At 36.3% G+C, this 27,898-nt stretch overlaps 1 long non-coding RNA gene across 1 annotated transcript in view; it reads right to left on the bottom strand.

Moving 5' to 3' along the window:
- The window catches only part of LOC143268537 (uncharacterized), a 32,468-nt gene extending 5,748 nt beyond the window's left edge, over positions 1-26,720 (bottom strand). Inside the window, exons 1-2 of the long non-coding RNA XR_013044595.1 lie at positions 26,613-26,720; positions 7,948-8,103 (exon numbers count right to left, since the gene is read on the bottom strand). This is a non-coding gene — a long non-coding RNA (uncharacterized LOC143268537). The remainder of the gene's footprint in view (positions 1-7,947; positions 8,104-26,612) is intronic.
- Positions 26,721-27,898: the final 1,178 nt, after the last annotated feature.

Here is a 27,898-nt window from a genome sequence, read left to right as displayed (position 1 = left end):
TGGCTCCTAGATCTTTCTCCATCTCTTTTCTTCTACCTCCTCCCAGATTTCTTCTTCTATATATTCTCTCTGTCTACCAGCCTTGCCTACCTCTCTCCTGCCTTGCCATTGGCCATTCAGTTGTTTATTAGACCATTAGGTGTTTTAGACAGGCAAAGTAACACAGCTTCACATAACTAAACAAATGCAACCTAAACAAAAGTAACACACTTTAAAATAATATTCTACAACAAATAATGTAAAAGCCATCACAGTTGGAATAATAATATAGATAGTACCCTGCTGCTTGGGAGCTTTAAGTGGACAAGGAAAGGACATCTTGTGAAAGCAACAAAGCTAACTTTTTTCCAAGCAAGTGGGAAAACGCAGCACTGAACTTGATTTCCCCAGTTCTAGAGGAGCGGAGTCTGACCTCCCTGAAGGAGGACAATTTGCTCTCATAACCAACAATGACCTATTAGCTGTCTCTTCAATTTGTCAAGCTCTCTATAGTTCTTCTATAAAACTCATAACATACATTGTATAAAGGCTATTAATTAAACTGCACTTCCTTATACCAAAGTGTTTCCATATACCTAACAGAAACTTAAACAGGGCCACACCTCTGAAACCAAAGTCAGTTTTCTCTATGCTTAAATTGAATCGAAGCAAATTCCTATCTTTAAGTGTCTGTCTCCAACATCCACTCCTGAGCATGAGCAAAACCTCACTCTATTTGTGGAGTTTTCTTAGGAGCTGCTAAGTTCCTAAGAATATCATTGTGTCTCTAGAAACAGCCCTACAAACAAGAACAAGCCTCACTCCGGGGACCATCTCTCACAGCACCTGCCTTGGACACTCGAGTGACAAGAGCTGCTTTTTCTTGGGGTCCATGCAGGCCATTCTTGCAATAGTCCTTATGCTGAAGAAATCGTAGAAAACAAAAATCATGTGTTTAAGTTGGCAAATTACTGAAGATACCCAGAAATTAAACACACATGGTTAAAACTCAATATGTATCTTTAATTAAACTCGATTTTACTAGTTGCATGCTCTTATGGTTGTTTATTTGTTAATTCTACTTTAGCAAAGTGTTTAAGTTTCTGTCCCTAGACTGGCAGAAGTTACATTTTCCCAATCACTCTGTTATAGCACTTTTATGAAAAGAAAAAGTATGACGCTTTGTCATTTTCATTGATAAATTACTAAAACTGCAGATGCTTACAAAATTAACTCATTTTGTCTAGTACCGATACAGAAACGTTTCATTTATTTTCTAAGCTATGATTCTAAGTACTTGAAGCCTTAAGAAACAAAAAAAAAATGATTTATCCTATTTCTACAAAGAAGATGGCTAAAGAAATAGACAAATAGGTGGACATTCGTGCCTATTACAAACTGACGAATTATACTATTATGACTTCAAAATTATTTTGGTCATTCACACTACTTATATTCTTTTCATTTATACAACAAAAATGGTTTTGTGGGGAAACGCAATATCCCCCTACAATGTGACCCCAGAAATATAATAAAAGCAAGGCTAACTACACATATTTGTAAAGAATCCACCAATAAGCTCCCTACAATAATTTTTAGTCAACCTGCCCATAAACTCATGGATCCTAGTATCTTGTATTTTTGGTTGTGAGCCTAGCCTTTAACGGCTGAGCCATCTCTCCAGCCCGGATCCTAGTATCTTAAGACAGACATAGCACTCTTCCTGAAGCAAGATTCTGTGACTCAGAGTCAGACCAAAAAAAAAAAAAAAAAAACCTTCCAGCAACCAAGGATGTGTTAGGAGATCCTTAACAGACACTATCTTGAAAATGCTAGCTCAAGCCTAAGTACATGCTTATGTTTTAGATCACCCACATATCGTCAGCACCCTTTAATTTTACTGATAAAGCACTGGTTATAAACAAGCCACTTTTTGGTGTACTAGCTTTGATAAGCTACCTCTTAGAATGTTGATCAAGGCCCAGTGAGCCAGAAGTGTTTCTACCAAGCACCTCATACGGTTAGATGTTCTAAAGCAACTAACAAAGTCAGGATGGATTTGTTCTTAGAACAGCCACCAAAGTGATTTTCAAGCTAACCTCTCCTTTGTAAGTAAATTCATACTGCTTTAAATCAAAATAATTTCAGGTAAATTACAGATACTATAACATATTTGTGCTTCTTTTCTTTATATTTGAATTATGTTCTTTACTTTGCACATATTTCACTGTCTATGCCCTACAAAAACAGCTTTGTAGAAAACTAAAAAATTTTTAAAATGTGGATAAATACAAACATATATTGTTATTATCCAAAATTAATAATTTTTCAAAGATTTGGAGAAAGCCTTGCCATGGTAACAAGGAGACAGGCTTTACATCCTGTATGGAAATGGATTTTAATTTTTCTGCTTCATAAAAAAAAAGGGTTAAAGTATTCCTAGTTTTGGCATGACTATTAAGAAACCTTAAAATAAGATGAGTTTTAACTTAAAAACATAAAGAGTTTTGTTCACTTATGTAAATCTTTCCCATTTTCTAAGCTGTGCGAGCTAAAAGAGTGACCAAATGATTTAGAGAATATCTACAGACACTTGACAGTCAATATTTTCTTGGAGACTGTGTTTCCTTTCTTTGCTCATAACTTTAATTTTACACTTGGACGGATACAAATAAACCATCACTGAATAAACTCCTACTCAAATTCAATCTGCTGGCCAGCCTCTAGGATACTGTTAGAAAGATGAATTCTGAGGCTTATGTCATCTAAGGCAGTCAAAGGATCATGGGCGTGGCCAGCAATTTGAGCTTAACCAGCCCCGGATGAAATGGAGCACACCAAAGTGTGAGAGATTTAATCTGAATGTCATTCAGTCTCTTCAAAGTTAAGTTAAACCTATGAAGTGAAAGCTAGTCACTTCAGAATACTCACTCATATAATTAAAAAAAAAAAAGTGAAAAAGGCTGTAAGCTTTCAAAGAAATCAGTGTAAATGGGGGAGGGGAGTAAGGTGGTCAGTAAAGTATGTGTAAAAACACTAGAGAAAGTCATTGCATGAAGAGAAAGAGATGAGCCATCCTCGGTGCTCAGCCAGCACATTGGCAAGCATCTCTTCCCCTATACCTCAAGAAGATTCTCTCCATTCCTGAAGACTAGATCTTGAGCCATATAAAGAGACATTTAAGTGAAATTAAAAATAATAACAAATTAGTTAAACCATTTATCAAATGCTTGTCAATTTTTAATTTACTTTATCTACTAAATTATTGTGTGTGTTTCTTCACAGAACTTGAAAGAACAACTTTCAGCTTCATATGGAAACACAGAAAACCCAGAAGAGATAAAACACTCTTGAATTATAAAAGAACTGCTGGAGGTATTACCATCCACAATCTCAAATTGAACTACAGAACTATAGTTTTTTAAAAAGCAGCATGATGTTGGTACAAAAATCAGACGTGTTGATCAATAGAATAGAAGTAAAGACTCAATAAATTCACACACGTATGGACACCTGATTTTTTTTTTTTTAATAAAGAAACAAGAAATACACACTGGGGAAAAGACAATATCTTCAACAAATTGAGCTGGTCAAATTGGATGGTTGCATGTATAAGAGTACAAATAGATCCAAAGTTATGACTCTGCACAAAATTCAACTTCAACTAGATCAAGGACCTCAACATAAAACAAAATACACTGCACCTAATAGAAGAGAAAGTAGGAAATAGTCTTGAACTCATTGCCACAAGAAAAGACATTCTGAACCAAATACTGATAGCCAGGTACTAAGATCAAAAATTAATAAATAGGATCTCATGAAACTGGAAAGCTTTTGCACATAAATGGACACCATCATTCAGACTAAGTGGTAGCCTACAAAATTGAAAAAGATTTTTGCCAACCATATATATGATAAAGAGATACTATTCAAAATAAATAAAGAACTCAAAAAATGGACATCAAAAGAACAGATAACCCAATTTAAAAATAGGATACAGATTTAAACACAGAATTTTCAGAAGAGGAAATTCATTATGTTGAGAAACAAAGAACTGTTCGACAACCTTAGCCATTAGAGAAATGCAATTCAAAATTACTTTAAGATTTCATCTTATACAAATCAAAATGGATTAATAATACAAAGACAGCTCATTCCGGTGAGGATGTGAATTTAGGGAAACAGTCATCTATCAGTTTAAGATTACATTACAGTGCCTTGGTGTGTCTAGGATTTTGGAAATGAGAGTGAGAGCTATATTATTTAATTTTCTTCTTCAAATTCAATTCCATAGTCCGTGATAGTCCAAATTACAAAGGGTGTAATTTACCTGTAATCTTCATGGCTGAGTCTCTTTTATCCATGAGTGCTTCCTTAATCAGTCCCATCTACTCAACTCTACCATGTGACTGGATCACTTCACTCTTTTATGGACCCACACATATATAGTTATAGCAAATTACTTATAAGCTTGTTTAACTGTCTGACTTTGATAGATTGTGGCAGAAACCTCATTTTCTATTCCAAGTGCATTTAGAAATAGATATTCTAAGCAAACAAATAGTAATTATTGCAAACAATATGTATTTTAACTTCAATTCCACCCTGTAAACTTTTAAGATGATATCAATCAAATCAGATTAACATATAAGATACTCTAAGGAGAAGAAAACAGAGACAATGTGTTTAAAAGATGGGGCCTTGTCCCCCAAAATCCCAGGAACCATAAATGTTATTATTCCACAAGCTTTCTTTTATAGTCAAGTGAACTTACATTATGATCTTTTCTTGGGAACTAAAATGAAAAAATGTCTATGCCCTATGAAGAATATAGTCTTTTCTAGATGAACAAATAACCAGTGAAAGTTCAATAAATATATTTTAATTACATGGAGTCAAACTTAACAAAATAACACATAGGCCTTTCCAGCTTGAATCTATTTATCTTGGAAAGGAATCCTGAATCCTTGCCTTCGGTGCCTTGCTAGGACTCTTGGCTTCCCATTCTTCCCTTCTGCTCTGACATCCAAGGACCAGAAAAGCATCAGAATCCTGCGCTTCTCCTTTGCCCTTGAGTCACATCCTGATCCACCAGACTGGATTAGTGGCTGACACCTGCCACATGCAGAACCATTCAGATCTCACCATGAGTCTAATAGAAACACAAGGAGAAGAGAGGGGAGGGGAGGGGAGGGGACGGGAGGGGAGGGGAGGGGAGGGGAGGGGAGAAAAAGATAGTAGTGTCTCCTCAAAGGTGCCATTGTCAGCTTTGCTCAAATATGTTGTCTATCAGCAGTGTTGTGTTCTAGCAATGTGGCCCTAGAAAATTGTCATGGTCCATAGCATGGTTAGGGAGGAAAAATTAAAGCAAAAAAAAAAAAAAAAAAAAACCTTCATCTATAGTTTACAAAATAAGAAACCAAAACTTATAAAATGTTTATGAATTTCACTTGGTATTTCAAAGGTCTTCTCAAGTTTGTTTTCATCAAAATATAAATATTCCAACTAAAAATTTTATTATTTAATTGGCAGACTCTTAAGACTCAAAGATGTAATTCTGTTGTATTGTGCAAGTGATCTATAGTTCACTGACTATAATCATTTGTAAAGTTAAGGAATGAATTAAAATTATGAGATTAAAAGCTCCCCCATAGTGAGTGGTTGGCGGTGTGATAACATGTGTTATAATGAGGTTTGGTGAAAGGCTTTACATATCAAAGAGAGTATGCAGCTTATCCAATAACAGCTTTATAAAGAACTTTCACCGCATGTAGATGGAGGAAGAGCACAGTGTCTGGGTCTACTCTAGAACCTGAGGAGCTGGGTACACAATCCACCATTACCACCAACTGAGTAACCACATGGGGGCACATGACTCAACCTGTCTGCACTTCAGTGTCTCAACTTTAAAATGTGAAAATGCATAATAGGTACTTTACGGCATTCTTCGGAGAGAGGATTAAAGAGGGCCAAGAATGGCACAGGACGTGGAGTAATTGCTTCATAAACATTAGCTACATCACTTAGAAGCATATGATGAACATGTCCATCATGTATTTTGTATTAACTTTATTACAAAAAAAAGTTTTATACTCTAATTGTGTTTAGAAATACTGGAACACACATTCTTTGTGAGGGTGTGGCCTTCGGTAAGTTTGCCATGTTTCGATGGATGCCTCAACTCCTGCACTATGGGCAGCACTAATTGAACTTAATGTGTCATCTAAGAAGAAAGAAGAGGGAGGAAAAGAAATGAAGTTGGGAGGGGGGCTTTAGAAGAGATATAGGAAGTTATAAGAGAGAAAGGGGGTTGAAATGATCATATTTCATCATATACATGTATAAAATTCTCAATACTAAGAAAAATTTTAATTATTAGATTCCAGAAGTTCTTGGGTGATTTCTTCCTGCATAAATCCCAGGAGTCTACCCTCTGTGGCTCCTAGATGCCAGGGAACAAGAGTAAGCCACTGATGCTTTGAAGTATAAATTGCTTGTTCACATCACATAATTTTATTCTTATTTCAGAGATCTGAGAGAAAATTGAATGGAAAAGCAATAATGTTCTGGCTTTACTTAAAAGCAAAAAGAAATTTAAGAATAAGAGAGGGGCAGTCAGCAATCATCTTCAGCAAGATTTTACTTCTTTAGTTTTAAGGAAAACATTTCTTTGTATGTGCATTTGACAAATTAAAAGCAAAAGACTTGAGCCATATAAATAGTCACAGAACTTCATCACTGATGGACATTTCCCAAGAAATACAGAACACTTATCAACTGGGTGTTGCATGGGATATAAAATACAATACAATGCCTTCTCATTAAGAGCAGCTAGCATTAAATTCTTTCAGAAGCATCACAATTTTTATAGCTACCACAGATCTCATAAAGATATTCAAAAGTGAAAGATTTTTAAGTACATTTAGTTCAGACAGGCCATCAGTGTTAACAGCATATGGCCTAATACCTTTTAGAAAAGTCAATTCATAACACTACTTATAATGATAATAACAACCTTTTTTGCTTTTCACTGCCTTAAAATATGCCAGAAATTAAATCTGTTCTCCTGGTCAGCATGTTTATAACCGAGAAAATGCAGCTATTTATCCAAAATTAGACAAGTAGTAACTGAGAGACCCAAACAACTGAACTCTAGAACCCTGGCTCTGGCCATCACATGTGTGTGAAGGGAGCAGGGGCTTAAGTGAACTTCCTGGTTAATTTGAAGTGGGAATCTGCCTTGAGTTTCCTTTAAGCCATTGTAGAATGAGAATACACTCTTCCAGCCTTGAAACTTCCCCACAAGTCATGCAAAACATCCTTCCAAAAACAACAGTGCTGACCTGAGAGTGCAATGTTAACTAAAAAGAACTGTCATTTAAGTATTTAGAAATTTCATGGATGCAATCAACAAGCTAGAGCTTCCCTTTGTTTTGTTGCGATGATTTCTGCAAAAATCAATTCATTCAGTGAGGAAGGTATGGCAAGAGACATTTCCTAGAAGTAATTCAACTCATCTGATGCCTAGAGTCAGTATTACAGTGTTCTGAGAAATGCATTATTACAATTCCTGAGCCACTGGCAAGAGCGGCACATTTGTGCAATAGTTGCTAATGCCTGTTTGAATACTTGCTCTGTACCATGCGGGGGAAGTGGCTGTGCTGTTGCAATGAATTGCAATCACAGTCTAAAATGACATCAGTAACATACTCCTTCTACAGCCAGGGAAATGTAGCCCAGAGAAGACAAGGCACAAGTCACACAGCTAGTGAGTGACAATGCTGTGCCTTGAGTCCTTCCTGTAAGCCTCTCATTATACCTAAGACTGATAGCCATTCTGTCAAATTGTCTCATCTTCAGAAAAGCTCTAAGTGGATTAAGCCATCCCTTCCTGACTTAGCTGCTTGAGAAACATGAAACGAGTTAGGAAAGACAGTTTGAAACAGGTTAGTAATAACACTCTCGTACCTAGTTTTCATGTTTTCTTTTCCTTGTCATTTTAGCATGCATTCTTCCTTTCAGATGACAGAGCCAAATGTCTGTATTCCATTACTCATCCCCAGTCTTTGCTTTGATTTAGCTGTTGAGCTGTTCCATCTTAGAGCCCTCAGATATTTTCTTGACCTTGGCAATGAAATTCAAATAGAAGGAAAGTCAACCACGAATGTTTATCCACCTGCCAAGAGCTTGTCTCTTCTTTTTGGTTCTAACTCCCTGCAGACCCAGAGGTCCCTGTGGACCTTCTGTGTGTACTGCTTCAGTGAAATTTTCACGTTCAGAATTTCAACTAGCCTAATGTCCCCCTGTGTGCTGTTCTTTGTTGTATCTTGGAAAATAAGCATGTTCCTGACATTAAAGAATGCCACTATTTTATGTTCTTTTCCATTCTGTTATAGTTGTCTTTTACTTTCATTTGTAAATATTTAAAATCTTTTAAAAATTTTTCCATAATTTTAACTCATTGAGTTTATTCAAAATGATATTTTTATTCAAAAGTCGTTCAGTAAAATAATTTTCAAAGTCTCAATTTTAAAAATTTATTAATCATGGTTGAAATGCCTCTCTAAAGTTGCCTTAAAACCATTCCAAATCACTTCAAACTTCTCTTTCCAATCTCTAGTTTCATCCACTTGATTAAGTGACATAGTCACAGATTCTTCGAAATGATCAATAATTAGTAGAAAAACATTTTCAGCATTAAGGTCTAAATTCAGCAACATAGAAATTCAATGACAGCCGGGCGGTGGTGGCGCACGCCTTTAATCCCAGCACTCGGGAGGCAGAGCCAGGCGGATCGCTGTGAGTTCGAGGCCAGCCTGGGCTACCAAGTGAGCTCCAGGAAAGGCGCAAAACTACGCAGAGAAACCCTGTCTCGAAAAAAACAAAAAAACAAAAAAAAAAAAAAAAAAAAAAGAAATTCAATGACACTGTTAACATCACAAGATCATAACTGTAAATTGATATAGATATATGCAAATATCTAATACATGATTTTTAAATTATTTCATTTATTCTGTCATCATTATTCAATTAGCCCATAAATTCCAGGACTGCTGGCATTGCCATTCTAGGCCATAATGGCTTCTACCAGCTAGAAGATGCAGCAGAAACAATAAATGTAATGGTTTTTTGCCGTATTTTTACAGTGAGCTGTTAAGCTAACAGGGGAATTACATAAAACAGTGAGGGTGTCAGGCATGACACTTCACTACACTCATCGAATTATGTGAATTATGTGTAAATTCCAATGAAAAATCATTTAATACAAAGTTTAAATTCTTTCAAAAAACAATGATGAGCACTCGGTATGGACGGGGTTACTGTTGTTTTAAATCTAAATCTGAAAGGGATCTGAAAACCGATACTGCTAATTACGGAACTCATGAAAAGGACGGTTGTGGGTGGCATAACTGAAATGCTGTAGAACTTGCCGGGCCAGCGCATCCCCCAGAGTCTATGCCTGTTTCACAGTCTGCCTGCACCTAGCAACGTTAAGGGCTTCTTAGCCAAAGGAAACCTCTGCCCAGTGGAGGTGAGTTGTAGCTGAAAGTTTTCTTGGGTCCCACCCGGTCCAAGCAGCTCAGACCCAAGTGAACACACAGCGGCTTATATTATTTTTAAACTATGGCCATGGCAGGCTTCCAACTAGCTAGCTCTTATATCTTAAATTAACCCATTTCTATTAATCTATGTTTTGCCACATTTTCTGTGGCTTTACCTGCATCCCATTACATGTTGCTCCTTGGGCAGCTCACTGGTGTCTCCTCTGCTCTATCTTTTTCCTTTCTCTCTATCTGTTTGAATTTTCTGCCTGCCTCTAAGCTGCCTTGCCAAAGGCCAAATGGTTTTATTTGTCAACCAATCAGAGCAACATATATTCACAGCATACAGAAAGACATTCCCCCATCACTAAAAAAAAAAAAAGGTAAAATCTTCCTTTTAAATTAAACAGAAAAGGGGAAGTGCTGTGGGATAATGCTTTCGTACACTGGTTTAATAAAACACTGTTTGGCCAGTAGCCAGGCAGGAAGTATAGGCAGGATAAGCAGACAAAGAGAATTCTGGGAAGAGGAAGGCTGAATCAGGAGACACCAGCCCACCATCCAGGGAGCATGTAGTGGCACATAGATAAAGCCACAGAACACATGGCGACATATAGATTAACAGAAATGGGCTGAGTTTAAGTGTAAGAGCTAGTCAGTCATTAGCCTGAGATAATGGCCAACCAGTTTTAATTAATATAAGCCTCTGTGTGTTTACTTGGGTCTGAATGGCTGCAGACCAGGTGGGACACAGAAAAACTTTCAGCTACAAATGGCACCAAAATATGGGACCTAAAAACCTAAGAAAGCTTTAAAAGAAAAAAAAAAAGATTCTAAAACAGAGCTAAAAATAGCTTCCTAGTTATGTCTTTCAGGCCAGCTGTGAGCTACAATATGGTGGGTTCACGGTGGTGTGTAGGCTTGAGTGCAGCATGGCAGATTTCTGCCATGGTACACAATGGTGTCTCCAAGCCACACAGTGCACTCATCATGACAGAGTTAGCTTTTGCTAGTACAGAAAAAAAAAAAAAAAAAAAAGAGGTTTCTGGACTACATGCTGCTAGATGGAAGCATAGACCTACTGCTTCCCAGAGTCAGCAGTGAGCATGGTTCCCAGAGCTAGCGGTAAACATAGTTCTGCCATGTTGGGTAGCTGAGGTGGGCAGAGCCAGTAGCCAGAGCTGCCATTTCAATCCTAGTAATGCTGCAGTTTAAAGCAATAGATTCATAATAAGGCAGATTCAGATGGAACAAGACTTTAAATGGTTTACATTATGTGTAAAAATGTACGTAGGCTTGGAAGAGAGAAGAAAATGAATATAGACAGTTATATGAAGAAATAGTTTTAAAAAATAAAGTCTTTAAAGAAACAGTAAAGGTAATATAAAAAGTAAGCCACATAAAGATGGATATTACACAGAGAATCTGGATTGTATTACACAGAGAATCTGGATTGTTTTGTCTTTCATATTTTTAACTGCAGAAAGATATTTTATTATAAAGGTTTTTAAATTAAGCATATATATATTAAAGGTATTGTGTGTAGCCAAATCTTAAAAGGTATCGACTGGACATACAGGACCCACAGGAAGGTGACCACTGAGCTTTACAAGGTGAGATGGTCCTTCGGGTTCCTGCTTCACAGAAGAGACTGCCAGACATTCTACAGGACACAGAGGGAAAAAAGTGACTGAGAGACTCTAGACCTGTTGGCTGAAAAATGGATGCCCCAACATTGCAGAACTTTGGGTAACTGTCTAGGCAGCCAGCTGTCTCTGTCATTCTGGATTTTTGGGAGTTGCTTACAATGCTCTTCCTGTTTACTTTTAGATAATATTGTATCCTTCTGAGGTCTTTGATGTAGTTGAAGACTAGATAGTTATAATTATGGTTTTCCTTGGTTATGATAAGAGATAAGGTAGATATGAAACCTTAGACTCACAAATATAGGATAGATAGGATATCTTCTTTGATTTTGCCAAATTCAAATAGACTAAATATTGTAGCTATAATTCTTGCTTGATAACTGTTTTGTTATATGTAATTTTACTATGCTAAAGTTAAAACCTTCCTTTTGAATAGAGAGAAAAGGGGAAGCGGTGGGGGGGATGTCTTTCTGTATGCTGTGAATATGTGTTGCTCTGATTGGTTGATAAATAAAGCCATTTGGCCTATGGAAAGGCAGCTTGGAGGCAGGCAGAAAATCCAAACAGATAGACAGGAAGAAAAAAGACAGAGCAGAGGAGACACTGCCAGCCACCACCATGAGAAGCAAGATGTAAAGTAACAGTAAGCCACAAGCCACACGGCAAAGTATAGATTTGCAGAAATGGGTTAATTTAAGATATAAGAACTAGATAGCAAGAAGACAGCCATGGCCATAGTTTAAAAATGATATTAGCCTGTGTGTGTTTATTTGCATCCATGAGGCAGCAGGACTGGCAGGTGAGAGAGATTTGTCCTGACCAAGGGCCAGGAGGGACACCTGAAAACTTTCAGCTACAGTAAGTACCTATTGCTAAAGACACCCTGCACTTGAAATGGGGCCCAGAAACCCTTAACTAGAACTGAATTCCCTGAATTTCCTTTCCCTGAGGATGAACATTCATGGTCCCAGAAGACACCATGAAGGCTTCCAAAGGATGAAGGGAATGAAAAGTCCTACCCAGCCATGATGCCTATAAACCATATTAACAACTAGCATGTCACAATAACCCTATGGTGGCTGTATTGGAGCACATACCTTGGTGGTAACCAATAACTAATGGACTTAAGACCTATGCAACAAGAGAAACCATAGCTGGTACTGGAGATCTAACTACTCTGTGTTAATGAAACCATGGTTATTGGAGGAGAATCTACAACTGTCAGTTTACTAAACTAACATAATACCTAACAACAATCTATAAACATTCGTTCTTTTACCCTCAGTTAAGGACAGTCCCCACCCTTCATCAGAGAAACATCTCTTTGCAGCAGATGGAAACCACTACAGAAAACCATAACCAATCAAAATGCAGCTGTGAAGCCCTCTCCCAGTGGATATATCTACAAAACAGTCCTGAACCTAAGGCTCGGGGAACATTGCAGAAGAGGGGAGAGAAAGAGGCAGAGAGTCAGGGAGTTTGCTGTGAAAGTGTGAGATTTCTGTCTCCTAGTAACATCAGAAGATATACTCATAAAGTCTCACCAACATGACCGCCCAAACATGAGATGAACAAGGATGACGCCAGCTAACATGCTGAACTGGATTAAGAAAAGTCCACAAGACCTCAAGCCTACACAAAGAACTATATGCAAATGAGCAAAACTGGGAGTGGGAGGCAGGGTCCTCCCCAGGGGAGAGCTCTATTGCTGGCCCAGAATTAAGCTGTCAGTCCCGAAAACATAGATACAAGTAACATTATATGAACTGAGCAGGTTATATTTCAGAATTTTTACATATGTATATATACATACATATGCAAAGTATGTATGTATATACATACACATGCAATGTATGTATGTATATATACATACACATATATGCATGCAATAACAATTACTGAAAAAAAAGGGCCATGACTTTGAAGAAGAGCAGGGAAGTGTGTATAGGAGGGTATGGAATGATGAAAGGGAAGAGAAAAATATTATAGTTAAGTTACCATCTCAAAAATAAACAAGAAAGAATGAAAAAGAATGCCTTTGTACTTGGCATAAAAGATATGTGGTACAGGAAAAAAAAAAAAAACTGAACAGACCTATCATTCATTCAGAGATGATTAACAATATTAATGTTTTAGTATATTTTCAAAATTATGATTATAAAATTTATAAGAGATGTCGATAAAGAAAATCTTATGGAGGTTAACCTTACAATGAGCATCATTACACTTTCAAATATATCTATGGTTTGATGCAAATTTTATGCATCTACAAATTAAGAAATAATTAGAAATTTCTAGAAAAACTATATATGCATGTAGTGATACACACATGCAGATTGTGACAGATACATGGTTTGTATGTATATCTATGTTTATGTGTGTGTGCACAGATATATACAAATCATTTCAACTTTAAATATCAGCCCATTTTCTAAATTTCTAAATATGTCTTTCCTGTTAGCATCAGACACCATTATATATTTTCCCTGGATGAATATCAATAGAAAGTCATTGAAGGTGACAGAGAAATATAGACCAGCTAGCATAAACAAAAGAAATTCAATTCTCACCCTTAGTAGTAGATTATCTATTAAAGAAATTATATCCATTTTTAAATTACAACTTTAGGTAGCTTTATTGATGAATTTCTTCAAAATATTTGAGGAAGATATATCATTTCTGCACACTTTCATGCCCAAAATAGTAAATAAATACATGAATATATATACTCCTTTGGGGTTTTTTGTTTTGTCTTTTTGAGAATTTCATACATGGGTAAAAATGTATTTTCAGCATATCCACTCCCGTCTGCCTCCAACGCCTGCTGTGTCTCCTGCACCAACATGGCCTCTTCTTGTATTTCCTTTTTCACGTGGTCTCTATAGCCTTCTCACTCTCACATTTGCAAGTGAGGGTTGAGGGAAAGAGAGCGGGAGAGCCCAGCTGGATCAAGAACAGAGAGGGAGAACAAGGAATAGGAGACCATGGTAAATGAAGACCACAGGAGAAAAGGAAGAAACAAAGTGCTAAAGAGGCCCACAGAAATCCACAAAGATACCCCCACAAAAGACTGCTGGCAATGGTCGAGAGACCGCCGGAACTGACCTACTCTGGTGATGGGATAGCCAAACACCCTAATAGTTGTGCCAGAAACCCCATCCAAGGACTGAGGAATCTGGATGCAGACATTCACGGCTAGGCCCCAGGTGGAGCTCCGGGAGTCTAATTAGCGAGAAAGAGGAGGGTTTATATGAGCGAGAATTGTTGAGACCAAGGTTGGATAAAGCACAGGGACAAATAGCCAAACGAATGGAAACACATGAACTATGAACCAAAGGCTGAGGGGCCCCCAACTGGATCAGGCCCTCTGAATGGGTGAGACAGTTGATTGGCTTGATCTATTTGGGCGGCATCTAAGCAGTGGTACCAGGTCATTGCACCAGGTACCTGTGCTCATTGCATGAGTTGGCTGTTTGAAACCTGAGACTTATGCAGGGACGCTTGGCTCAATCTGGGAGGAGGGGACTGGATCTGCCTGGACTGAGTCTACCAGGTTGATCTCAGTCCTCAGGGGAGGCTTTGCCCTGGAGGAGGTGGGAATGGGGGGTGGGCTGGAGGGAAGGGGAGGGGGGCAGGAAGGGGGAGAACAAGGGAATCTGTGGCTGTTATGTAGAACTGAATGGTATTGTAAAATAAAATAAAATAAAAATAAAAATAGTGAATCAATGTAAAAAAAACAAAGACAGAAAAAATATATTTATTATAAACATAAATACAAAATATTTGATAAAATTTTCAAAATTAATGCAAGAAAATATAAAGGAGTAATCCATTAGAACAGAGTGTGAGTTGATATAGATAAAGGAGAATGATTTATCATTTTAGACAAATTGTACATCCTATAGGAAAATGATATACAATACGCAGGCATCGTGTAGATACACAAATAGCTTTTGACAAAATTTATGATTAAAAACTGTAGTCAACTGGAAATAGAAGGATCTAGCTTGATCTTAAAAGGAATATCTTAAAATTTTTCAGTAAATGTGTGATTAAATTTTTAAAAATTTTGCCCAGAAATTAAAAAATATAAAAATGTTAATAACTGATATATTCTATGTTATAGTGACAGCTCAAACCTGTGTGATAAGAAAGAAATAAAAGAATTAAATGTAAAAAGAAAAATATATCTCCCGTTATCTGCACATAACATAGTTGTATTTGTTGAAATTCCAACCAATGACTGAATATGTACTCTTTAAATAGGTAATTAAATTGTCAAAAATCAGTGGTTTTATACAGAAATTAATTTGCAACCTAAAGAGAAGAAAACCAAATTTAAAGGTATTAAAGAAACATGAATTTTTTAAAGCTATGAACCTAGAGACACGTATAAAAAAATTTCAAAGATGAAAAGGTATATTCATAGAAAGAATGAAAATTCCATATTTAAAAGCTATAAATTCACTCCAAATTAATCTACAGACAGACTAAAATTCAAACTATAGATTTACAGGTTCCACATAAAAGACATCAAGATTAATTATGAAACTCTAATAAATACAATAATGTTATATTATTTTTAAAAAGAAGTGAATAAAAGGCAAGGCAAAGTAGACAAGCTCATCAATGAAACACAATCTAAAGTCTAGACCACATATATTTAATCTCATGATTTACTATAATTTCAATATAGTCTTTTAAATAAATTATAAAGACTCAAAAATAATGACCCTGGTCCTTATCATTTACCACATAAAAAAATATATTTCTAAATAGATGGCAATTTTAAATCTGAAAGAAAAATAATACAACCTTGTAGGTCTGAACTGAGTTAGGATAAAGTTATGACCTTAGACTAATCAAAACTTTTTTGTTACATGTCACAATGCTAAGCCATAAAGCATTATGAGGCAGTGAACTACACAAAAATTAAGAACTTTTGTTTATTTTCATTATTATTGTTGTTACTGTTTGAGCAGGGTTTCTGTAAGGTATACCAGGTTGGTCTGGAACTCAAGATTTCTCTATCTCCCAAGATGGTGATTACAGATGTGGACTACTGCTCACTCATCGTTCTCCCCTAAACTTCTTTTCATTAGTTATCACCGTTCAGAGACCTGAGGAAATGCAGTCTGAAGAGGTATTTGCAATACATATATTCTCCTCCCCATATTTAGAACATATTGTAAAAATTCTTACAAACCACTCCAAAGAGAAAAGTTAATAGAAAATGTCAAATAACTTCAAAGAGCATTTTACACCAAAAAAAATAAAAATTTAAAAAAACCCTATATTAGAAAAACCTACCTCTGGGCGGTGGTGGTGCACGCCTTTAATCCCAGCACTCGGGAGGCAGAGGCAGGTGGATCTCTGTAAGTTCGAGGCCAGCCTGGTCTCCAAAGCGAATTCCAGGAAAGGCGCAAAGCAACACAGAGAAACCCTGTCTCGGAAAGAAAGAAAAAAATAAAAAAAGCTACTTAAGCCGGGCGGTGTATCTGCTTGCTGTTGAAGGTGTAGCTACGACTATAAATAGCTTCTAAGTATTGTGAGCCCTCAACAAACCAGAGGGCACTTTTCCTGCAATTGGATCTTTTTTAAATGAAATGCAAACTTAATCTTCTCTGAAAGTGAGGATGGTGATGGAAAGTATTGCAAAAAAGGAAAGCAGGGGTCTCTATGGATGAAAATAAAGTAGCTTTTGGTTTTAGGTCCTAGTTACATATGTAGAATTCTTTGAGTTACAAAAATTGCACCTGGAAATTTCAGTTTTGGGGAAGCTGTTAGTATCATCTAGGGACAATAGCTTCTTGAAATACTAACATCAGATGGAAAATGTCATGGAATTTCCAGGAGACTAGAACCCATGCTGCAAATAACCTCAAGGCGGTGATGAGCCTGAATATGTAGAATGTAAAAATGAGCCCCAGCCTCTGTGGAAGTATATATTACAGAAGCTTGCCAGTGACATCACTGTGATTCACCACCTCAATCTTATGCTTTATTTCTTACATTAATTGGCATTGCAACTTCTTTTTATATGCCAAGGAAATTTTTAATGAAATAAACATATCTCAAATTATTTCCCCCAAGTTTTTTATTTTTTTTATTTTTTTTTTTTTTTGGTTTTTTCGAGACAGGGTTTCTCTGCGTAGCTTTGCGCCTTTCCTGGAGCTCACTTGGTAGCCCAGGCTGGCCTCGAACTCACAGCGATCCGCCTGGCTCTGCCTCCCGAGTGCTGGGATTAAAGGCGTGCGCCACCACCGCCCGGCACCCCCCAAGTTTTTTATGAAGATACATCTCCTCAGCCCTACCATTCTAAAAAACCTTTAAAATGGAGAAGGGATGTAAACACAGAGGAAAATTGATCAGTAATCAAATTATCAGGTGGTCATTGTCTGAGCTTTGCTTTAGCAACTCAGCTACCTTATTCAATCATTTGATTTTCATCTGAGCTGCATTTTCCTATTATATATGTGCTTCATTAAGACAATGAGCCTGGGTTTTGCTAGGAACTTAACCCAACCATAGAGCAAATAAACACTGTTGGTTTACCAGTGTCTCACTCTTCTTTATCTGATTACATACTAAGAAAGATCTATGCATATCCATATTTATGTGTTTACACATGAAGATACATGTGTATTTTTAGTGTTGGAGTACTGTTATAACTAACAGCAAGTATGGAGAATAGAATGTCCGATTTTACATGTGCGAACACTTTAATTAAGATATTGAAAATCACTGTGGTTGTCTGTTGCCACTTAAGCTATTTCAATCACAGTCCCAAAACAAAGGCAATCCTGTCAATATGAGGAGTGTGAGTAGTTTTGACTGACATTTCAAGGCAATTGTATGCCAATTAAAGATTGTTTGGGAAAGTAAATTAAATCCATTTAGAAATCCTTGAAGTGGAAATTTAAAAATATAAGACGGAAATCAGAGTAGAAACGGCACTCTAGAAGTCCAGACTAAAGCTCGACAGAAAGGAAATTGCTTCATGTCATTTCCAACACTCATTGCATTGGGGAAATGGTTCTGAACAATCAGAGGGAGCTGCTGTGAGGCTGTTATTGTAGAGTCAGATCACAGTGTGCTGATGGGGCCCCATGCTGGCAGTTCAGCTCTTGCTGCAGGATACAGCTCTTTAACAAGAATCACAAACCCACACATTATCCTTCAGCTATTGAGAAGCAGTTTTCTCAAAAAACAATATGATTTTCTTTTGAGAAAAGAAAATACATAGGAAATAATGTTTGAAAATGAGAGCAATATGCTCTAAGGTTCTATATTTAATCTGTTTCAGTGTCTTTAAAAGTACTAAAGTTTATGAACCATAAAATAGACAGGACTGATGTTTTCATTTATAAATATTGCTCAATTTTGATAGTGAATACAATGTAAATGCCTTTTCTCTTCATTTTGTAAAATGGATTTTATAAGTCTGAATCTTCATAAAATAGGAACAGAAAATGTTTATTATAATCATTATTTCATTTTCATTTTAAGCTGAATGTTGGTTGCTTATTCAACCCTTTTGACTCACTAATTGTGTAGGTGAGGAAATGAAATTCTGCAATATGAACTTTTCAAATATTGTCAAGTTCGCATTAATTCATCTCTATGCCACAAACATTTTCATCACCCTCAAATGAACAAAACTGGTAATTCAGCATATGAAATAATTGAGAATAAGGTGATCTAAAAAGTACAGTACAATGTCTAGGAATTTTTTATTTGATTAAGTTCTGGTATCTTCTTTGTGTTAATTTGATCCTTTTAGTTAATATTACATATATAGTTTTTTACTATCCAGAAACAGGTCCTAACATCTCAATATTGTCAATATTTTATTACTTGTTGTGATATTTTAATGCTTTTATTTGAAGAATAGGACATGCATTTAAAAATCTTCAGCAGTGGTTAAAGGACTGATTCTGTGAACCTACTTACACATACATGCCTTTAGTAGTAAAGTATTCCTGGAGAAATGAGCAAAATTCCTTAACACGTAGCGTCTTTTTTTTTATATATTTTTGAGGCATTGTGAAAGCAGTTGTTTCCCAAATTTTCTCTCACTCTATTTATTTGTATATAGGAAGGCTTCTGATGTCTGTGAGTTAATTTTGTATCCAGCTATAAACTGGATTGCTAAAAGTGTTTATCAGCTGAAAAAGTTTCCTGATGGAATTTTTAGGGTCACTATGTATACTATCATATCATCTGCAAATAAAGATACTTTGACTTCTTCCCACCCTAATTCTATTCCCTTGTCTTACTGCTCTAGCTAAGACTTCAACTATTTTGAATGGGTGTAGAGAGAGTGAACAACCTTGACTTGTTCCTGACATTATTGGAAATGCTTTGAGTTTCTCTCCATTTCTGTTAATACTGGCTATGAGCTTTCATCATAAAGGGGTGTTGGATTCTGTCAAAGATTATCTAATGAGATAATCATGTGATTTTTGTCTTTCAGTCTTTTTATATGCTTAATTACATTTATCAATTTATATGTGTTAAACCATCTCTGGGACGCAGCCTAGTTCCTTTGAAATTCTTCCCATTTCCTCCTCCACACTTCAGATATGACTCATTTCAGTCAATTATTTTATGCTCATGTATTTTATATTATTACATGATACCACAATGCCTCTTTTTGTCTGACTTATTTCTTTATCTTAACTAGTTTGAAATTCATCCTTGTTGCATTATGTAATAAAGTTCTTATCCTTAATTATGAATATTCCAAGGTATGAATATCTGTTTGCTTACCTATTTATTAATAGTGGATGAGAATGTTCTCCAGTCCTTGGTTGTTATGACAATGTTGTTATGAATACTCATTAGTGGTGTCGTATAAATGCTATACCAAATGATACACCAAATGATACACTTTTATTTCTCTTGTACACACACACATATTCCTTTAAATATGGCAAATAATTTTTGATGTAATTGGATGGTTTTTACATTCCACCAAAAAAAAAATGCATGAAAGTCCCAAGTCTACCATATTCTGGGCACAATGTATATATATGGTCAACATTTGTCATTTTAGCTCATCTAATAAATATATGCTGGTATTTTATTGTCCTCTGAATTTCCATCTTCTTAATGATCGATGATTTTTAACACCTTCTAAAGGCACTTATTTACCATTGATGTGTCTTTCTTTTAATAGATTTGTTCAGTCCATTAGTCTTGTAAAACAATGAGTCATTTGATTTACTTTCAATAATTTTTATATTTCCAAATTTTCCAGTTATAAAACCTTCATGGATATGTGCATTTAATTTTTTTCTCATATCTAACGTATTTATTTTCTATTCTGAGATTCCTTGGAAGGGCAAGGGTTTAATTTTAAAAAATCACTAGTCTTAAATTTTATCACTCATAAATTGTGCCGTGTTTTATTTAGGAGTTTATATAGCCATATATATCTTTTAAAGTTATCTTTTGAAAGTGTTGTAGCTTTAGATTTTATGTTTAGTTCTATGATACACTGTAGACAATTTGTTAAATGGTCTTATTAAATAAAAAACACAGAGCCAGATATTGGGGTTGACACCTAAGAGATCAGAGGAACAGGAAAAGCCACAGCTCACCTCACCTCACCGACACCTCAGTCTCCAAAATGGTGACAAGACATGGTGGCAACAGTTTCCACCTAAAACCTGAGAGAACTTAATAAGAGATTCTGAAATGGAGGTAAACAGCTTCCTAGTCGTGTCTCGGCAAACCATGAGCTACAGTATGGCAGGTTCACGACCTGTGGGCTTGAGCTACAATATGGAGGACTCCCACCAAGTTACACAGAGGTTTCTACAAGCTGTACGGCGCACTGCATGGCAGATTTAGCTTTTCTTAGTACAGACAAAAAAAAAAGGGGGGGAGGTGGGGGAGCATTTCTGGGCTACATGTAGCTTTGATAGAGACATAGACCCACTGCCTCCCAGAGTCAGTGCAGCAGCTCATGGCTCCCAGAGCTGGCAGTGAATTATCTCCACCATGTTGGGAAGCTGAGGTGGGCGGAGTCAGCAGCCAAAGCTGCCACTTCAGTATTAACCCCTGCAGTTTAAAGCAACAATCTCACAAAAAGACAGATTTAGATAAAGTAAACCTCTAAATGGTTTACATTATATGTAAAAATATATGTAGGCTTGGAAGAGAGAGGAAAGGGAAAATAGACAGCTATATAAAGAAATAATTTTAAAAAATAAAGTCTTTAAAGAGACAGTAAAAGTAATATAAACAATAAGCCATATAAAGATGGAAATCACACAGAGAGTCTGGATTAGACTGTCTTTGGCATTTTTAACTGCAGAAAGACATTTGGTTGCAAAGGCTACTGAGTTAAACCAATATATATACTTTAAACGTATCTTGACTCCAAAATTTACATCTAAGAATACGTTGCTTTGGAAAAGAGATTCTGCTTTTGTTTCCACAGAAGATGAGAACCTGTGCATTGCTTCTAGGCTAATATGGTTTGATCAGCCAAGAGCCCCTAAAAGGTGTCTGATGAGACCATGGCCCAGATGATCCAACATCCAGAACAGTTTCAAAGCAACTGGCTTAGACAATGCAGCCTCACAGCCTACTCCAGTCAGGACTTGACCATAATTCTTAATTTTCTCAAGATCCCCATAGGATTGCCAGTGCCCCCATCCAACAGGAAGTAGTATAAAAAGCTATGCCAAAATTTCCAAAATATTGTTTATAAGTGTTTATTTTTATTTAAAGAGGGTTGGTCATAAATGAAATCTCATCTAAAGAAGAGAAGGGGGTATAGATATGATAGGATAAAGAGTAACAACTTGTTTAAAATGTTTTACATTGCTATGGATTTTAGTTTTTTGATACAAATTTAAAGTTAATTTTGTTATACTGTATGGATATTTTAACTCTTGTTTAAGATACTATGTTTATACAACTCATTTAAAATTGTAACATATTAAGAAATATAGATCAATAGTTAATTATCTATGATAATCAAACTTGTAGTCATATTAGTTAAGTTTTCTAGATATACATAGATATATTTCACTTATGTAAATAATCTTCAAACACTTCAAAGACCTACAAAATATAGCATTTAAAATGTTTTAAGAACTTTGACTTTCTGGACATTGAGATATGTCTGCTCCTGGCAACACCAATCTACTTCAGAGAAGATAATGGGCATTGAAGAAACTCTTTATGGAGTTTGCTTTCTTTGTGGCAAAAGTTAGCCACTGGGCAAAAAGTGTCCTTGCATCGACTGCTTGACAGTAGGTTGTATAAAATGGACATGCAGGACCCATAGAAAGGTGACCACTGAACTTTGCAAGATGAAATGGTTCTTCCGATTCCTGCTTCACAAAGGAGACTGCCAAATATTCTACAGGACACAAGGAGAAGTGACTGAAAAACTCTAGGCCTATAGGCTGAAGATGGATGCCCCAATGTTACAGAGGAACTCTGGGTGATTGTCCAGGCAGGCAGCTGTCTCTGTCATTTCTAGAATTTTGCAAGTTGCCTACAATTGCATTTCCTGTTTACTTAGGTAATATTATATCCTTCTGAGGTCTTTAATGTAGTTGAAGACTAGATATAATTTTCCTTGGTTATGATAAAAGATAAATTAGATATAAAACTTTAGACTCACAAATAAGGGATAGATAGAATATTTTCTTTCACTTTGCAAAATATAGAGTAGAGATTGTAACTGTAATTCTTGCTTAATAACTTTTCTATTATATATAATTTTACTATGTTAATGTTAAAAACCTTCCTTTTTTATTAGACAGAAAAGGGGAAGTTCTGTGTGATGTTGTTCTGTATGCTGTGGTATATGTTGCTCTGATTGGTTGATAAACAAGACATTGACACACACCTTTAGTCCCAGCACTTGGGAGGCAGAGCCAGGTGGATCTCTGTGAGTTTAAGGCCAGCCTGGTCCAGGACAGTCACCAAAACTACACAGAGAAATCCTGTCTCGAAAAACCAAAATAAATAAGTAAATAAACTGCTGATTGACCAGTAGCCAGGCAGGAAGTATAGGTAGGATAAGCAGACAAGGAGAATTCTGGGAAGAGGGAGGACTGAGTCAGAAGTCACCAGCCAGACACAGAGGAAGCAAGATGACAAGGCAGAACTGAGAAAAGGTACCAAGCCACATGCTTAAACATAGATAAGAATTATGGGTTAATTTGAATGTAAGAGCTAGTTAGTAATAAGCCTGAACTAATGACTGAGCAATTATAATTATTGCAAGCTTCTGAGTGATTATTCCGTAAGTGGGCCATGGGACGGCAGGAGCATGGTGGGACCCAAAAAACATCATAACTAAAATACGCTCCTTTTTTATTAAGAAATTTTTTCATTCATTTTACACACCAGTCAAAGATTCCCCTCTTCTCTCCTCCCACCCCATCCCTAGCCTCTCCCTCCCAACCCAAGATAAACTCAAAAAAATCAGTAGCCCTCCTATATACAAATGATAAATGTACTGAGAAAGAAATCAGAGAAACTTTACCCTTTACAATAGCCACAAATAATATAAAATACCTTGGGGTAACTCTCACTAAGCAAGTGTATGACAAGAACTTTAAGTCTCTAGAGAAAGAAATTGAAGAAGATATCAGAAAATGGAAAGATCTTCTGTGCTCATGGACAGGTAGGATTAACATAGTAAAAATGGCAATCTTACCAAAAGCAATCTACAGATTCAGTGCAATCCCCATCAAAATCCCAACACAATTCTTTACAGACCTGGAAAGAACAATACTCAACTTCATTTGGAAAAACAGAAAACCCAGGATAGATAAAAAGAATCCTGTACAGCAAAGCCACCTCTGGAGGCATCACCATCCCTGACATCAAGCTCTGCTATAGAGCTATAATAATAAAAATAGCTTGGTATTGGCATAAAAACCTGCATGTGGACCAATGGAATTGAATTGAAGACCCTGACATTAACCCACATAACTATGAACACCTGATTTTTGACAAAGAAGCCAAAACTGTACAATGGAAATAATGAAAGCATCTTCAACAAATGGTGCTGGCATAACTGGCTGTCAACATGTAGAAGATTGTAAATAGATCGATATCTATTGCCTTGCACTAAACTCAATCCAAGTTGATCAAAGACCTCAATATAAAACCAGTTACACTGAACCTGATAGAAGAGAAACTAGGAAGTAGTCTTGAACACATTGGCACTGGAGACCACTTCCTAAATATAACACCAGTAGCACAGACACTGAGAGCAACAATTAATAATGGGACATCTTAAAACTGAAAACCTTCTGTAAGGCAAAGGACACAGTAAATAAGACAAAACGGCAGGCTACTGAATGGGAAAAGATCTTCACCAACTTCACATCTGACAGAGGGCTGATCTCCAAAATATATAAAGAACTCAAGAAAATAAAATACACTTTGAATTAAATTTTGTATGATTTTTGTAAAGATCCAGGTTAATTTTCTGACATACTGGTATCAATTGTTTCAGCATCATCTGTCTATAAAATCGTCATGTTGTTGCTAAGTTGCTTTTCCCTTGTTGCTTGTCCAGCCACCTGTCCATACAGATGTGCAACTGTTTCTGGAACCCATATTAGGTTCTTCGAACCATTTATGTTACTTTATTCCAACCAATACTGGAATACCTTACTTGTGTGTGTGTGTGTGTGTGTGTGTGTGTGTGTGTGTGTGTGTGTGTGTGTGTGTGCATTGTGAGAATGTTCACATGTGTGAGTGTTCTCATGTGGGTACATGCACCAGTGTGTACACATGAATGTGGAAGCCAGAGATTGATGTCAGGTATATTTCTCAATGCTGTACATTGAACCTGATGCTCACAATTGGTTAAACTGGCCATCCATTGATCCCCAAGACCTGCTGTAGTTACAGGTGCACACTGCTGTTTCCCAGTTTTACTTAGTGTTGTAAATTCAAATTTAGTTCTGCATGGTTAGACAGCAAGCACTTGACCAATCTCCCCACTCTTTGATTCTTGCAGCTTAAATAGGCCTTGAAATAAGCTAGTGACATTCCTACAATTTGATTATTCTTTCAAAATTGGTTTAGCTACTCAGTGCCTCTTTTATTTCCATATAAATTTTCAAGCAGTTTTATACAAATAAAACTTATTATATTTTAATAGGAGTTGGATTGAATCTGTTGACAAATGCTGGCTTTCAGTAAATATCTTATTATTAATAATGTTGGAATAATGAACATGAAGTGTGTTTATGGTAAATCAATAATATTGTAGGTGAAAAGAACTATTTATGTGTAGCACAAATCCTAATTGGTCTTAATAATAAAAACTCAGAGTCAGATATTGGAGAGAAAGCTGAAAGATCAAAGAAGCAGAGCAGCCAGGCACTATAAAGACTTCTTACCTGTAGGAATCCTCAGACTGAAAGGGCTTAGCGACTGTCTCCACCCCACCTTATCACTTCTGCTCTCCACCCAGCCTTATCACTTCCTGTTTCCTCCTCCCAAGTGCTGGGATTAAGGATGTGTGCCACCACTGCCTGGCCTCTAGTGGCTAGCTCTGCACTCTAATACTCTGATCTCCAGGCAAGTTTTATTTGTTAGAGCACAAACAAAATATCACCACAATTTATGTGAGAGAAAAGAAGATATAAATGCAAGCTTAATATTAGTAAATAAAAATCTTATAACCATTTTTTAATTCAAATTGCAGGTGCTTCTTGGCATTTAATTAAGTTATGTCCAAATAGGCCTTCATATGTTGTAAAACTTACATTATGTGCCAAATACATGTGATTCGGCTTACATGTTTAATCTCATAATTTAGCAACACTCCACACAACAGAGAATCAGCTTCCTAATTATAGGACCATATGACTGAGAAGGGGGTTTGATTCTCTCTTACAGCTGAGCATCATAAGAAGATCTTACTGCATATTGCTATCTCAGGAAAATACCACTATTTAAAAACCTGAAGGATGAGCCTGCTTAACATGTATTACTTTGATGTCATCATTAAGTTATAAAAACATAAAACAAGCCACATTAAATTGAGATTTATCTGTAGGTACTATGTTTTTTTCTACTTATTCATAAATATAATTAGCATAAATTAGGGTTAGGAAAATGTTAATTCATTAATGATAGAATACAAATTATAACCTTATACCCCAATAAAAATCATGAATTCTCACTCTCAAAATATTTCATTGTACTCTATTGAACTTTCTTGCTTCGAAATATTGCAATGTGTTCTTTACAAGAAGTGATGTCTCTCTTGGAGCAAGTGGTAAATCATACAGTAAATGGTATTATGAGAATTTTAAATATTTGTAAATGTACATGTGTGTAGGAGAGAACATGTATGTGTATGTGGAGGTCAGAGTTCAACACCAGATACCTTAATTGCTCTCCACCTTATTATTTAAGATAGAGTCTCTCACTAGGCCTTGCTCACCAAGTAGCCTTGGCTAGCTGGCCAACAAGCTCCAGGCACCATCCTATCTTCACCTCCCCAGATCAGGATTACAAAATGTGCCCAGCTTTCCAGCAGTTGCCAGGAATCAAACTCGGGTGTTCGTGGTCACGTGACGAGCAATTCGCCCGCCAAGCCTCCCCTCCAAAGTTCTTTGTTCCGATGTAAACATCGTGTTGTTCCATTGCTGGTAAAAATGATGAGCAATCTTTGGTCTTTAAACTGGGTCTTTTAAATTAAAAGATTTATTTTTCATTTTTTTAACATAAATGTTCACCTGCGTATATGTTTGTACACCACGTGAGTGCTGGTGCCTGAAGACTCCAGAAAAGGGTATTTGATCCTCCATGACCAGAGCCATCGTGTGAGTGCTAGGTCCTGTCAAGTATTGTTAACTATTAACTATCATCTCTCCAGCCCCTAATCTGGATATTTAAACTACATCTAAAGTAACAACACAAAATGACTTTTGTGAAAGATTTACTTAATTATAAAGTCATAACTTCTTTTAGTTACAACCTATTATCATTTTTATAGCCAGGTTCATAACCCTACAATTAATAAAATATCTGAGCCTTAAAATGATGTTCATTTTATACTGCTTTAGTTTATCAACCTGAGTAGAGTTAGACTATAATAAAGACATTCTGGAAAGAACTATGTCAAGGATACCGTAATTGGTGAAGATTCTCAAACTAATTTATGTAATACTAACTTTTAATGGATAATGAATGCCAAAAAAATGTCTTTTATCGTCTTTAATTTTTACCCACAGTTCATTAAGTTTATGTTACTACTGTCTCAATTCTCAAATGAAGATATTGAAGCTTAAAGTACAGTAAATGGTCTTCAGGTCATAGGAAAACACTGACAGCAGATTAAAACACAGATGGTCAGGTCAGGGGTCCAGCTGTGAGTGTATGTGAATGTTTGTGTGTGCATGTGTGTGTTTGTGTGGGGGGGGGTGTTGCTTGTGTGTGTGGCTGGTATGATGTATATATGTATGTATGTGTCTGGTATGGTGTGTGTGTGTGTGTGTGTGTGTGTGTGTGTGTGTGTGTGTGTGTGTTAGGAGGTATACTATGAAAGGTTTCTATATTACTGTATTTATCCACTTTGCTGTGAAAAGTAAATGCATCACGGACATAGTATATCAAAATGTTAGGTAATTTAGTCTTTCCTTTTTTATAAACAGCATGCAACAAAGGGCAGGACATCATATTCAGAAATCATTTTGAGTACCATGTTTTCATAATAAGTCTAGAAAA

The sequence above is a fragment of the Peromyscus maniculatus genome, chromosome 14 (assembly GCF_049852395.1).
Source record: "Peromyscus maniculatus bairdii isolate BWxNUB_F1_BW_parent chromosome 14, HU_Pman_BW_mat_3.1, whole genome shotgun sequence".
NCBI classification, from domain to species: Eukaryota; Metazoa; Chordata; class Mammalia; order Rodentia; family Cricetidae; genus Peromyscus; species Peromyscus maniculatus.
Note: the sequence above shows the minus strand (reverse complement) of the source record. Positions and strands in the feature narration are given on the sequence as shown.